Raw genomic sequence first — 13,023 nt, 5'->3', positions numbered from 1 at the left:
ATCGAGTAAACTAGAGTGGAATTTATGAGGACATGTTTCAAACTTTTAAGCTTCAAAGTGTGCACGCGTTATGGGCTTCTGTCACGGAACCACAGCAACTCTCAACCTGGGGGGAAAAAAAAAAGAAAGATCAAATCAAATAAAAGGGAATTTACTGAGCCACAGATAATGTTTTGCTAGCAGCAGGCTGAGTGGACGTCAGCCAACAGTAATCACTGCCCACTAGGAGGGAAACAGCCCCACCTGCTCCAAAACTAATGCAGGCGAGCTCCTTCTTCTTGTGGGTTTTACATATTTATGCCACCATCCCACAGCTCCCACCCATCCACCATTTCTCACTTGGTTCTTTTAGTACTTTCTGGATCCTCTACCCTGTCTGTGCCACTATTTCACAAGAGCAGATCCCAAACCTGTAGTTCAGTTTATTCACCGAGGTTCAGTAGTTCCCTAAACAGCTGGAGCACTTTTAAAGAGATATGATTCAAATCGCAGTACATTTCCATTTTCTCCTCTCTTTACATCATCTGTCCTGACACAATCAAAAACAATAACTTTGTATTGCTTGGCGAGTTTTGCAGAACCGACCGCTCCAGACATTTAGCTTATTTTACTCCAGTCTTCAGTGCATCATTGTTAAAACACATTTCTTAATAAACCTCCATGGAATTGTTTCATTTGGCACGGGCGAGAGGTTAATCTCTTAAATCCTAAGTTGGCTTGTCTGTGGCCTTAGGAAAGGTGTGTTCAGGATGACAGGACTTGCATATTTTGATGTGATCCTATTTCTTCATTTCCTGCATTGGCTGGGAACAGACAGCAGCGCAGGCTGTAGCTAGACCAGACCTTCTCTTTTTCTCGCTCTCCTCCTCTACCGCTCGCTCTCTGCTTCACTCGCTCTGTCGGACAGAGAGGAGGAATTCGACAAGCTCATTCCTATTGGAAATGGGAGGACCGGTCCTTGGCATCCACCACGGCCTGTCTGCACTGATGTTCAACGCACAGTCCATCTTGTAACAGTGTTTATTCGAGTGACGCGTTCCCGAGCGTGTCTATATATGTGGGAGTGTGTGCGGCAGTTCACTTATTGAGCAGCCTGCTTCTTCCTGTGAGGCTGCAAATGGAGGCTTCCTTGTCAAGTTAACATGCAATATAAGGGTCCCCACCTCTTTCCCTGTCTGGCGTTCTCTTTCTTTTTTCGCTCTTTCTCCTGTTGTCTAAAGTTTTCCTGTCACTGAGCCAAAATCTAATTGTTCAAAGTTCTGTCAGCCTGAAACACTTTGATATTTTTCCCAGGCTTCAAAAGAGCATGACAACAATAGGCTTGTGGCTGCAGGGCATGCCGTGTTAGCCAGGACTATATTAGTTATCACATCTTTACATTTTTATGTTCGCTGGCATGGCTCGGAGACTTCAACTTACTGGGTGGAGGGTGTTTCGGAAGGAAGCAGACCTGTTAGTGGTTTTTCAGACGGCTTGTTTGATGCCCCGGGTTATTTTTTTGGTTTGAGACTGACTTTGCGATATAAGTTCAGGTAAATATAGGGAGCGTACGGTGTCAAAGCTCAAAATGGTGGCGTGTCTGTGTTCTGTGGTGTGTGTAGCAATGGTGAGGTTTCTGTAATTGACACGATCCTAATGATCCATCATTTTTACACATTGTTACTCAACTAACCACAAGACCCCGCTTGTATTTGAGGAGCCTAGGCAACACTGGAGGAAAAACCATAAGGTCAGAGAGACGTACTACACACATTTTTGTAACAAACCTCTGGTTAACCACTAGAGAAGGACTCTGTTAGCCGTTTTCCTTTTTAAGACAAGCGTCTTCTTAAAATTAAAAAGTGAGAAAAGGCACAGTTATGAGGTAAACCCACTGAGAGGTTTGCTGCTACGTGGTGTGGTTTGACCAGAAGCTGATAGAAGGTAATGCTATGCTAATTTAATTGAAATGTTGCAGTTTAAGGCACATTATCGCTTCATTTAGTAGTTTTTATGACTATTCTCTACCTTATGTTACAATACATTAGCCTAGGTGATACTAGAAATGCTCAACTTTAGCATTTAGCAATTATTCAGAAAGATTTCCACAATACAACTCTGAAAACTGTCGATCAGGTCGAATATTGCACAATAACAGCATTTCACAGTCCAACTGTAACTAAGATTGCATCAAATACGTCATTTGAATTGTGTGATGTATTTGCATGTTTTCATTCCTACTGAATTTGAGCTTCAGTGCGGATCAAACTAACCGAAGCGTTGAAAATGTCTCTTAGATCAGTGAATGTTATTTTTTATTTTAGGAGTAGGGAGACACTTTAAAAATTTCATTTTAACACCATTCAGCTTGAGAATTTTACTTAATTTTGAATCGGACATATAACACTATACAACCTAAAGACATCCCTGTTGTTATTCATTTACTTGTAATGTAACTCTGTCAAGGGAACCTGCACTTGACAACAATAAGCATTATATTGCGTTACACTTTCTTGTGTTTTACTCCACATAACATTAGTTCACTTTTCACACAACACTGATCCAATTTCTGTGTTTCTCTGTAACATGTATTGTTTAGAGTGGAGGTTGCCAGCAGCAGGTTAGCACCTACTCAGCCCTGCTAACATGATATGCATTCACCTCCATGGGGGATATGCTCCACATGTTCTATTTATGGATGCTGAGTAAAATGACACTTCACCCTCAAACCCTGCTGTCTGAAAGGAAAGAAAAAAAAAAAAAACAACAACAACGAGACCATTCTCATATGTTACACACAGGGCAGATTAGGACAAGAGATGGACGAATAGGAGTCAGACATACAGTAGTCATGTCTGATTATCTATCAGGAAAGTCTGCATTGGTTCAGATTTCTCCAAGATATAAAAAAAAAGAAGAAGAAGCTTATTCTTAATATGAAACAGCTGTTACTTTAATGTTGGTGACATTTTAAGCAAGCAGTGTATAGGGGCTTTAGGATGTAATGTCATTTTGTCTTAAATGTTTTACTGTTTTACTGCAAATTCGATTTTCTGTACCGGTGTATGTCACGGGGGCAGTACACGAATCAGGATATTTAGAACAACAAATTAAAAAGCTGTGATGACCCAGATAAACACACAATATTACGACACTAGAGGAAATATGCTTATTTGTGAAGCTTACATGACAATATAGATACCATGTTTATTATGACACTGAATGCAGAAGGCAATTAGATTGATGACTAGTTTCCCTTGTTTTCAGAGTGATAACAACAACACAAACCCAGAGGGTTAATTGTTAATCAGTGAACTTCAAGGATGATGACGTTTGAATTTGTTTGTTTGCTTTTTTTTAATTTTGCAAAGTGATTTGCTAAAACAACCAAAGTAGGTACCAAATAGTAAGAACCTGGAATCCTGCTTTATCTGTAAAATACATCAGACCAACCGAGTCCCCTCTCCATCAATGCACATAATAAGTAAATTGACTGCAAACACTTTTACCAGGTAGAACAACGTGTGAAAATGGTTGTGGGCTCTTGATCTAACAGGAACCATTTTTTGACTGAGTCTCTTTTCAACTCTGTGGGTTTTCCTCCAATATCCCAGGGCTCCCATTGAACGAGGAATGGCTAAAGAGAGCAGCCTAACAAGCTCCCATCTCATCTGAAACCAGACTTTCACTCACTCTTGCAGAAAATGGCACTTTCCACTGGGACAAGTGAGGTTTGGCCCGTGCTTCAGACACAGATCGCAGTGAGCACACTAGCAGCAGCAGGCAGTCAGTACCCAGCATCGAGAACAGTGGGAGTTAAGGGCTCTGATTGTCGGCCAGAACAGAGCAGAGGTGAGCTCAGACTAGCTGCTTTTCACTCACTCACCAGGAGCTCTGTTTTCACAAGCCTTCAAAAGTGACAGGATTTAGGTAGCTATGAGTTATGATTCCTTTCATCAAAACACACTGCATTCGAATTCTGTTTTCCCAGGCTTATTATAATATAATATAATTACATCTATCCTTACATTTCAAGCTATATGCTAGATGTATGATGATGATAAAAATCAACATATGAGTGAAACTGTGTGCATTTGTCCGGTATCAAATATCAAATCAGCATTTATGTTCTGGAAACGGTACAGACAGTATTTACACAATAGTTGGCCTTCACATTTATTACCATAAAATCAGGTGTACAGACCAGAGGAAACATTATTTACATCCTTAGATCTCTTGTTACCTCTACAAAAAATAACTCTTTCCCTCCCCACACCTGTCCATCTTTGTCTGCTCTTGGCAGGTTAGGAGAGAAAAGGTGTGGGGGTTTCTGTGTGATCCAACAAAAAAGCCTAATGTTGTTCCTTGTCTCTCTGCCTTCCTGCACACAGAGCATCTCTGCTCCTCCTTACACACTCATATTTCAAGCAAGCTAAAACAATACAGGAAAACATATGTGACATGCTGGGCAATTTTCTTTGATAAGCAATCAGTGTCTGGTATACGTCTTACGGAATGAGACACTGCTTCAGAGCAGATTCGCTCCCAAATGCAAAATGATCCGTTCGTCATGTCAGTGGAAGCACAAAAGAAAACACAGACAGCAATGAGCGACGGCCTGCTTTTTCCTAATATGTATCAAACAACACCAATGTTCATTCCAGTTCTCTAGTGTGAGAATAGTTTGCATTAGTAGTATGAATTGTTTTTTCTTCTTCTTTGACTAGATTAAGATGGGAAGAAAAACAATTGTGATTCCAGATGCTCTTCATTTCACTTTGTTTATGTTTGCAGTAGTTGCAGTGGATAGTTGAAAAATAAAAGAGTTGCCATTTAAAAGACATGAAATCGACCATGTTAATGCTGTGGTGTCACATGCCTCCACTAAACTACATGCTGTGAAATGATAAATTAAATTTGATGTTGCTGATTTTCAGCCTTTTGTTTATGTTCACCAAAAGCTTTAAAAACTCTTTTTTTCACTTTAACAAACATTATTTTTTAAGGGTTAGCAAAGTCTTTCTGCTTCGCTCTCGCTGTGCCATTTCCCCTCGCCGTCTTCCTCCGGTGACAGCGAGTGGATTTATGTGTATGTGGTTGCCCAGAAGACCCTCTACTGTACCCTCCCTGCAGAGCCTGTCACAGAGGCTGATGTATTCACCTCCACCCCCTCTCTCTCGCCAAGCTTTATGATGGAAACTGATACAAACACTGTGATAGGGTTTCGGGATAAATTATTCACGCTTCCATTGCTCTCTGCTGCTGTTTCGGTTCTTAGAGGACGTCCATCTTACAAATGGCCCTTTTTTTAGACCTCGTCCTTTTAATTGATCCGTAGCAAAGACAATACATGTGTGATTGAGAGAGAGCGGAGGATTGCAAGGTAAAAGTTCAGCATAACACTTTGGCTGGGCTGGTGTAAGTTGTACGGGTGCTGGCGGGCCTGTGCTGCGGGGCATTAGGTGCCTTAAGATTTACTGCCTGGTAAATGAAATGGCTGTCTATCGGTTGCAGGAGCGGCACATCAACAGAGCACTCGTCTAATGTCTCTACCATCTGCTAGGATAGGCCTTTAATTGAAAAGAATTTTTGGACTGAAGGGGAAGAGCTGGACCAAGTCCCCCAGTCCCCCAAGACAGAGGAGTAATGAAAAGAAAATAACTTCTCTCCTCTTTAGTGCCTATGGAAGCCATAAAGAATAACAGGACATGATGATATAACAGACGCACTGCCATACTGAGTGGGTGAATAACTTTCATATTGCAGCCTACCATCTGCTAAGACGGTTTTGGAGCAAGGAAGCCAATTGGATTAAACCTTATGGCCACTTTGCTCAGTGCGGCTTTTAGGACTACCTTCAGGTGGCTGCTCATAAAGCATTTCTTTGTGAGATTTATTTAGACATGAAAGATGTGTTTTTACTTTTGTGTCAGACGCACCCACTCCATACTCCCACTATGAGAGTGGGATTTTTCTTAAAACAAACAGGAGGGAGGGAGGGAGGGAGGGGATGGCAGACATCCTGGAGGCCATAGAGGATAACTGATGAGTCTAGCAGGACTGAAGGCAGAATAACAACACTCACCTTTAATGTGGCTTTTACCATTGGGACTCGCTGAGTTTCAGACATAGCCGGTGTGTGAGTCTGTGTGTGTTTGTAGGAATCATACTGAATTAGTTCCTGCATTTGTGCATAAGGCAGGAATTTGATTGTCTGTTTGGATTTGGTGTCAGTTGTAGAGAAGATTATGGGTAAAGTATATGTCACGGCTTTGGTATGCTCATGTGGCACTCACACACCCTTCCACTTGACAGTATTACCTTCTGTGATGAGCACACTGCCAGTATGGATGTCTACTAGCCAGGCCAGCTGAGCTGTGCTGGCTACCTCTGTGACAACCCTCCTGACTCCCAGACTATCCATCTATGTGAGAAAATATATCATTTACGCACACTTAGAAAAAAACAGCTCTACCGAAGTGTGCTGTATGAACCAATTCTACACTTTCTTCAGTTGACAAGTGTGTATACTGGATGAGGTCATCGGCTAAATCATTTTAAGTGCCCAAAGGAATCACCCACACCCAAGGTAAACAGATATAGATACTTAAGGTAAACAATAAAGTAAGTTTGGAGTGAATGGCAGATACTGTAGTGCAGCGAGAATAATTTTCGACATCTATTTTCCTATGTCTTTGTCGACATCTGTGATGTCGAAATTAGGCACACAGGCCCTCTTTGAGCACACGTTCACTGTCTCTTGTGTGTTTTGGCATTTCTACTTTTCACAGGCATCACGTGTGAGAACACAGAAATCAAAATGTACACAGCTACACGAGGTCCAGATATGCGTACGCAGATTTTGACTTCACCCCAGTATTCTCACGTTTTCAAAAATAGTGGTGTGTTTCAAGATCACTCAATTCACTTTGCTCAAAAGACAAGTAAGGAATAGACTGTAATGTGGGTCTCTGTCTGGCCTCAGTTGAGAGTTAAGAATAAAAACACTTTCACAGAATCTGCAAATGCTAAAGCACCTAAGCAAGCGGTGGTCTTAAGGCAGAAAAAATGTAATCAGATATATCTCCAGTCACAGTCACAGCATAGAACAAATTGTACATGGGTAAACCATTTTGTTAAAACAATAGCCAGGAACAGGCGGGGTGACACAGGCCCTGTCCCCATGTGTCTGTGTGAAGGCATGGGTCACAGCTTGTCCACTGACATGGAGCCATTAGATCAGATGACAGCACTTCATAATATTGACACATTCACAGCATGAGTGGTGCTATTCAAGAGGCCACTGCACTGATGATATACTGTACGCACCTGACGTGTCACAGTCTAATTTTAAATCAGTAAACTACCTCAGTCAGGAGACTAAATGAGAGAAAGCTGAGCCTTATGGAAATATAATATTGAAATGTAGCTCTGAGAGATAACACATATATGCACTTATACAGCATGCACATGCATGTTGATGTACACTGAATACATACACTGTATATGATAAAAAAATATATAACAAGCATTACTAAATTGAATGGAAAATATGCCATCCAAAGAAACTGGGGGCTATAAAGTAAGTTCTGTCATGCAAGTCATCCTGATTTTCCAACGGACACATACATAACAACGGACACACAGATTATTAGCATGTAATAGTTCTTTAATTTCAAGGCAATTTTCTCTATGTAGCAATTATTATTGTATGTCTTTGTAAGTATTTTAATCACTGAATCAACCCTATTTACACTTTCTGAGAAGGGCAGATTACCTCAGAATAATTTGTCAGGGTTTGGAGGGCAAATGGGGGCTATTATGATGTTGATGGCCCAGAGATGATTCAAATTCATGAAGCCACCCCAATTATGTGTGTGAGGTAAAGTGGCCTCAGTCAAAGCCAATGAGAGCAGCTGGGGCTCTCCTCGCCTCCTTGCTCTTAAACAAACACACTAGTCAGATGTCAAGAGGAAGCGTCTCTGTTTTACCACGTCTGACCTTTAGCCACTGTCCCAGTCTGTGCCCACCATGACGGGACCTGTACGTCCCTGACGTTTAGCAGTAATCACTAACACGCATGTAGCACCTCAACACGAATTACATTGTGAACCTGGTGTAACCCCCCCCTTCCCACCAGTGGCTCAACATAGCTGATCTGCAAAGCATGCTGGACAAACACATTGCTTAAGAGAACAGCCGAAGACTAAAATAATTGAAACTGTGGTGCTGGATGCCAGAGTGGGACTTTAAAAGGTGGGTGATAGATGGTTGGAAATAAGGAGGACAGGGAAAAGAGTGAAAAGGCATGATTGAGAGTGTGTGCATGTAAGTGTGAGAGAGAAAGGATAACATCGGTGGGTGCCCTTTTCGGGCTAACATATAGTCTGTGTTATGCCATGCCACAGGGCCAGCTGGCAGGACCCAAAGCTGGCATGACAGAATGTGACAGAGGATCCGGAGAGCAGGGACTCGGGGAATCCCGACACAATAACGCTGATGGCAGGGGCTAAAGCCCAGATTTAATCACAGCCATCACACACCTGCCAATAGAAAATTACACAATGGATATCAGTGGCAGCCACTCTATAATGTTGAGACCCCAGCAGAGTTTTCTAGACTCGGCCCAGCTGTCAGTCACTGAGCTTTAATGGTCGAGCTCTCAGACAACACAGTGCAAAGCTATGCAATGAGAACAATTTAGTCACAGATGAATGTTTTGTCCCATCTAAAAATTAGGGAACTGTCTTGATAGGCTTTAGAAATCTCCTAAATGTAATAAAATCAAACCTGTGAAGATGAATAAAAATAAAAAAAATAATAATAAATGAAAGAGTTTTAACTAATTCTACTCTCTTTAATGACATCTTTACAAAGCTCTGTGCATAATAAGTTTTAGAGTTGCTTTGGAGATATATCTTTATGGTTAAAAAAAATATTAAGTTTTATTTTTCCTTTCCTTGTATTGTCAGAAATCAAATCAAGAAGAATGTACTGTAGATTACTTGATGGTGTTGTCAGACTGGAGCAGAGCAGACTGTCAGACTTTAACCAGAGCTTTTTAGTGTCTCAGGCAGGCCTTGGTTTCAATCATACATAATCATGTACACACACACACACACACACACACACACACTATCTCATCAAGTTAATATGTACTGCTCAGACTTGACAGGTACCGGTCCTGTGGTTTGGATACCAATCAGTGTCCAAAAATGTTTACATTTCAACTGTGCTGCTTGCTTTGATTCTCAGGTGTTCCTGGGCTGCTGTACCACAAAGATACACATATTTGTGTTACCTGTTGTCTGTGTTTATGTTAGATGGAGTTAGAAAATGCTGTAGCTTTTTCCTAAATGCATAAAATTATGTTTTAGTAATCACATTTTTAACAGAATTTCAAAATCAGCATTGTTTATCAGATTGGATCAAAAATTGACACACTGAATTCTTCACATATGCTTGATTTCAATCCTTCTTTTATATCTTTTTGGCTGAACTGCGTGTATTTATGTGTGTATATGTGTGTTTATGCTTCTGTGTGTTGATCCTGACAGCTATCACTTCTGACACAATGTGGTTGTTTTTAAAAAAGGCTTTGCTCCGTTTCGTGCTGTAATAGTTTCCCTCTGATGATGGAGAGGACCTCTGCTCCATGTGCTCTTAGCCATGACTCCTGCAATATTTACATGTTTACACTCACAATTTCCATCTGTTGTTTCTGGAACAATCAACAACGGGGGCCTCGAGAGAAGTATGGGGAATAGCTGTAAGTCGCACTCAACTTGGATTTCATGATTGGGAGTACTGGGCCTGATTATGCTCAACTCTGTGAAGGTGGTGGTGGTGGGGGTGGTGGTGGTTTTTAGTTTTCTTTTCTTCAAGGCCCTCTCAAGGTTTCTGACGGAGGGCTGGAAGAAAGTGAGGGCTCAGGGGATCTGTACAAGCTGGCTCTTGGAGAAGAGAAGCTTCACCAGGATGAGATCAGGCACTGTGGGCCTGTAACCCCCCTTCATCCTCCCAATCCAACTGGACAGGGCCAAACTCACTAATGGATTTCAGATACATTACAGAATGAAACTCGAGGTTCAAATGTGGCTAGTGATGATAGAAATTGGTATGTTTATCTGCCGTGAAGTTACAACGAGCTTTTCACAAAGAGCAGAAGAAAATATGTCATGCTTAATAATAGCTTGTTCAAAGATACACACGTCCCTTTGCAAATGTTATACATGCACATTTAAATATATACATATTAAAAAATATAAAAAGGCATTCAGGAAGAAAGCTGGCATCATGCACTATGGGAAATGGTCTTACTTAAAGTTGAAGAGTACACTCCAGAAATCTCTAGTACACTATCAAAACAGAAAAAATATGTTTGTAATGAGTAATTAGATCCTATCAGTGTATCAGTGACACTGTTATGTGCTACAAAATGGAATGCTAAATAATCATTTAGAAGGCAAAAGAAAACTATTACTACTAAGGAGTAACGTTAAACCCCCTAAGGACAAGTGGGAGCTTTAAAAGAAAGGAGGATACTGATGGCTGTGTGAATAGAGGGAGAAAGAAAGCAAAGAAACACAGGCAGGATGAAAGCATGTGTTGGTCCCTTGTGATGTGGCTGCAGACGTAGTGGGTCCCAGCATCAGCCTGGCCCAGCGTCGGGTTTCCCCATGCCGGAAGTGGCACATTTCCCCTGGCGACAAGCACTTCCTGCAAAATAAAGAAATCATTAGAAAGATGACAGCTGGGCCAGCCAACTGAAAGCCCAGGGGGCTTGGCCTTAGAGAGCTGCCACCCACCATTAGCTAGCCGCGCTCGGCTTCACCATCACCGCCTTCAGAAGGTAAACAATGCCGCCACAATGCAGCTCTCTGCAAGATCACTGATCTCTATGTCACACTTTATCTCTTTCCTAATTTTTCTTTCTTTTCACTCTGTAATCCATAATGTGAATGCACTTATCTGACACTTGGCCCCTCTCTTGCACACATCCCTCGACTTCTTACAGCTCCTGAGGATGAAGGGAGGAGAAGCAAATTAGGGCCTGACCGGCAAACTGAGAAATGTTCTGACATGTGAACCCCAAATCATGTGGGCCCTTCAGCTCCAGTGAGTCTGGAGCTGAAGGGCCCGGCTCCAGCAGTGACCCCTGGCAATCATGGCGTGTGGCAGCCACACTGGGGCCTCTGCTGCATGGCCTTCTGGGAGTGCTCTCCGCCACATTCCAGCCCAAAGTCTTCCCCAAGCATTTCCCTCACAAGACATTGCTTACGTCTGTCTGCCAGACAAACGTAGCTAAAGAGCCAGAGGACTTAAGGGTGCATTAAGAGAGCCCTCCAGAAAACCATCAGTACTTGACCTCAGCCGAAATGATTACACTGTAAGGAAGACATTTTGAAGTTAATCCCAAAAGATAGTCTCATCATGTGCTTAAAGGCCTACAGGGGGATAAATTGATGCTGCCCGAGGATAAAATTATGCTGTTCTTGCATTTAGCTGCTTATTGTTTCAGAAAAAAATAGGATCCTTTAAGAATCAATTTTCTCCTGATTTTGGTTTTTACTTAATACCATTGTATTATTTTAGCAAATGCAGAATAATGAAAACATCGCCTTTAAATACTTTAGGAAAAGGTCCTTTTTTTTTTTTCCTTTCTTGTTGAGCATTAGATGACTCTAATTTATGTCTGCGCAATATAAAGCTGGAGCTAGGAGAAGGCTTAGTTTTGTGGAAATACTGAAAACAAGGAAACAATTAGTCTGGATTAGTGAAAAGGTAACAAAAATCCCGACTAGCTGTTTCCCTTTGTTTCCAGTAAGCTAAGTTAATGGGCTACTGGCTGTGGCTTTGTAGTTACCATACAGACGTGGGAGTGGGGTAGATATACTCAATAACTCTCAGCATGAAGAAAAAAGAACGAATGAAAAGATTTAGTTAAAATCTGAGTCCTTTAATCACACAAAGTTGTTCATATGCACTTGCATGCTACATTATTCACATGTTGATATTGTGCTTGCATTGAGTGCACATATTCGTGTAAGTGTGATGATCAAAACATGACACAGCCTCACAGACACCTCCAGGTGCCATGACTCTGTTTCCATGGCAATTAAGAGTGACATAGGCTAACACCTGCTAGCGCTCACTCATGGAGATTAATGTGGCTGCTCAAACAGGACACACATGCAAAGACACACACATACAACACACACTCCCACTAGACCCCTGTCCCCTCTAGTGGGGACTGATAAAAGACAGGCTCCATCTCTCACAAACAGGGCTGACTGCACAGCTCAGGGTCACATCCACTGCAACCCTTCCCATGTGCCGCTGCATTTACGCATACACAAGCCCATGACTAGGAAGCAGGACACAGCTTCTCTGGACTCCGTGCACCCACTGCCCCAGTGTGACAGAAGGCAACATGAGGTCACTACGTTTTCTCTGTGATATAAAGTTACCAAAACTCATGTCAGCGGGTCACTGTGGCTGACAGGTAGACAGATGTTTAAGCAAGCAAAATGGGCTAGGGAGAAAAAATAAAAACCCACAATCTAACACCAGCCGTCACGTCAGTCAACATTGTCACCATGGTGCAAGCAAATCTGCACGGAGCAGGATGAGCAAGTTGCTAAACTGCTCAGAGACTGTTTGTGGCTTATTTCCATTGCCGATGTCTGAGGCAGAGCCCAGTGTCATCATGGCTCAGGCTTGTTTAAACACACAAATGAGGCTAATAGTAGAGGGAGACGTTTCCCTGATGGGATGACTGCCAGAACCTGAGTTTCTGTTAGTTTACCGGTCTCCGATCTTTGAAAGGTTTACCAAAACTTTATAATACACATTTTCCAACACATTTTGTACCTGTAGTCATATCTAACTTGTATTTAATATACATCTGCATATTTTCTCATTTAGGTTCAGTACATTCACGTGGTTTTATTTATTCTTGCCCAGGGTTTGATCTGCCTGATGTGATCGTGATGTGATTGATGTTCAATACTGTGAGCAGCAGCAGGCGTTTTGACGACATAG

Source organism: Anabas testudineus, chromosome 2, assembly GCF_900324465.2.
Source record: "Anabas testudineus chromosome 2, fAnaTes1.2, whole genome shotgun sequence".
Classification (NCBI taxonomy): Eukaryota; Metazoa; Chordata; class Actinopteri; order Anabantiformes; family Anabantidae; genus Anabas; species Anabas testudineus.
The sequence above is the reverse complement of the archived record's forward strand: the minus strand, read 5'-3'. Positions refer to the sequence as shown.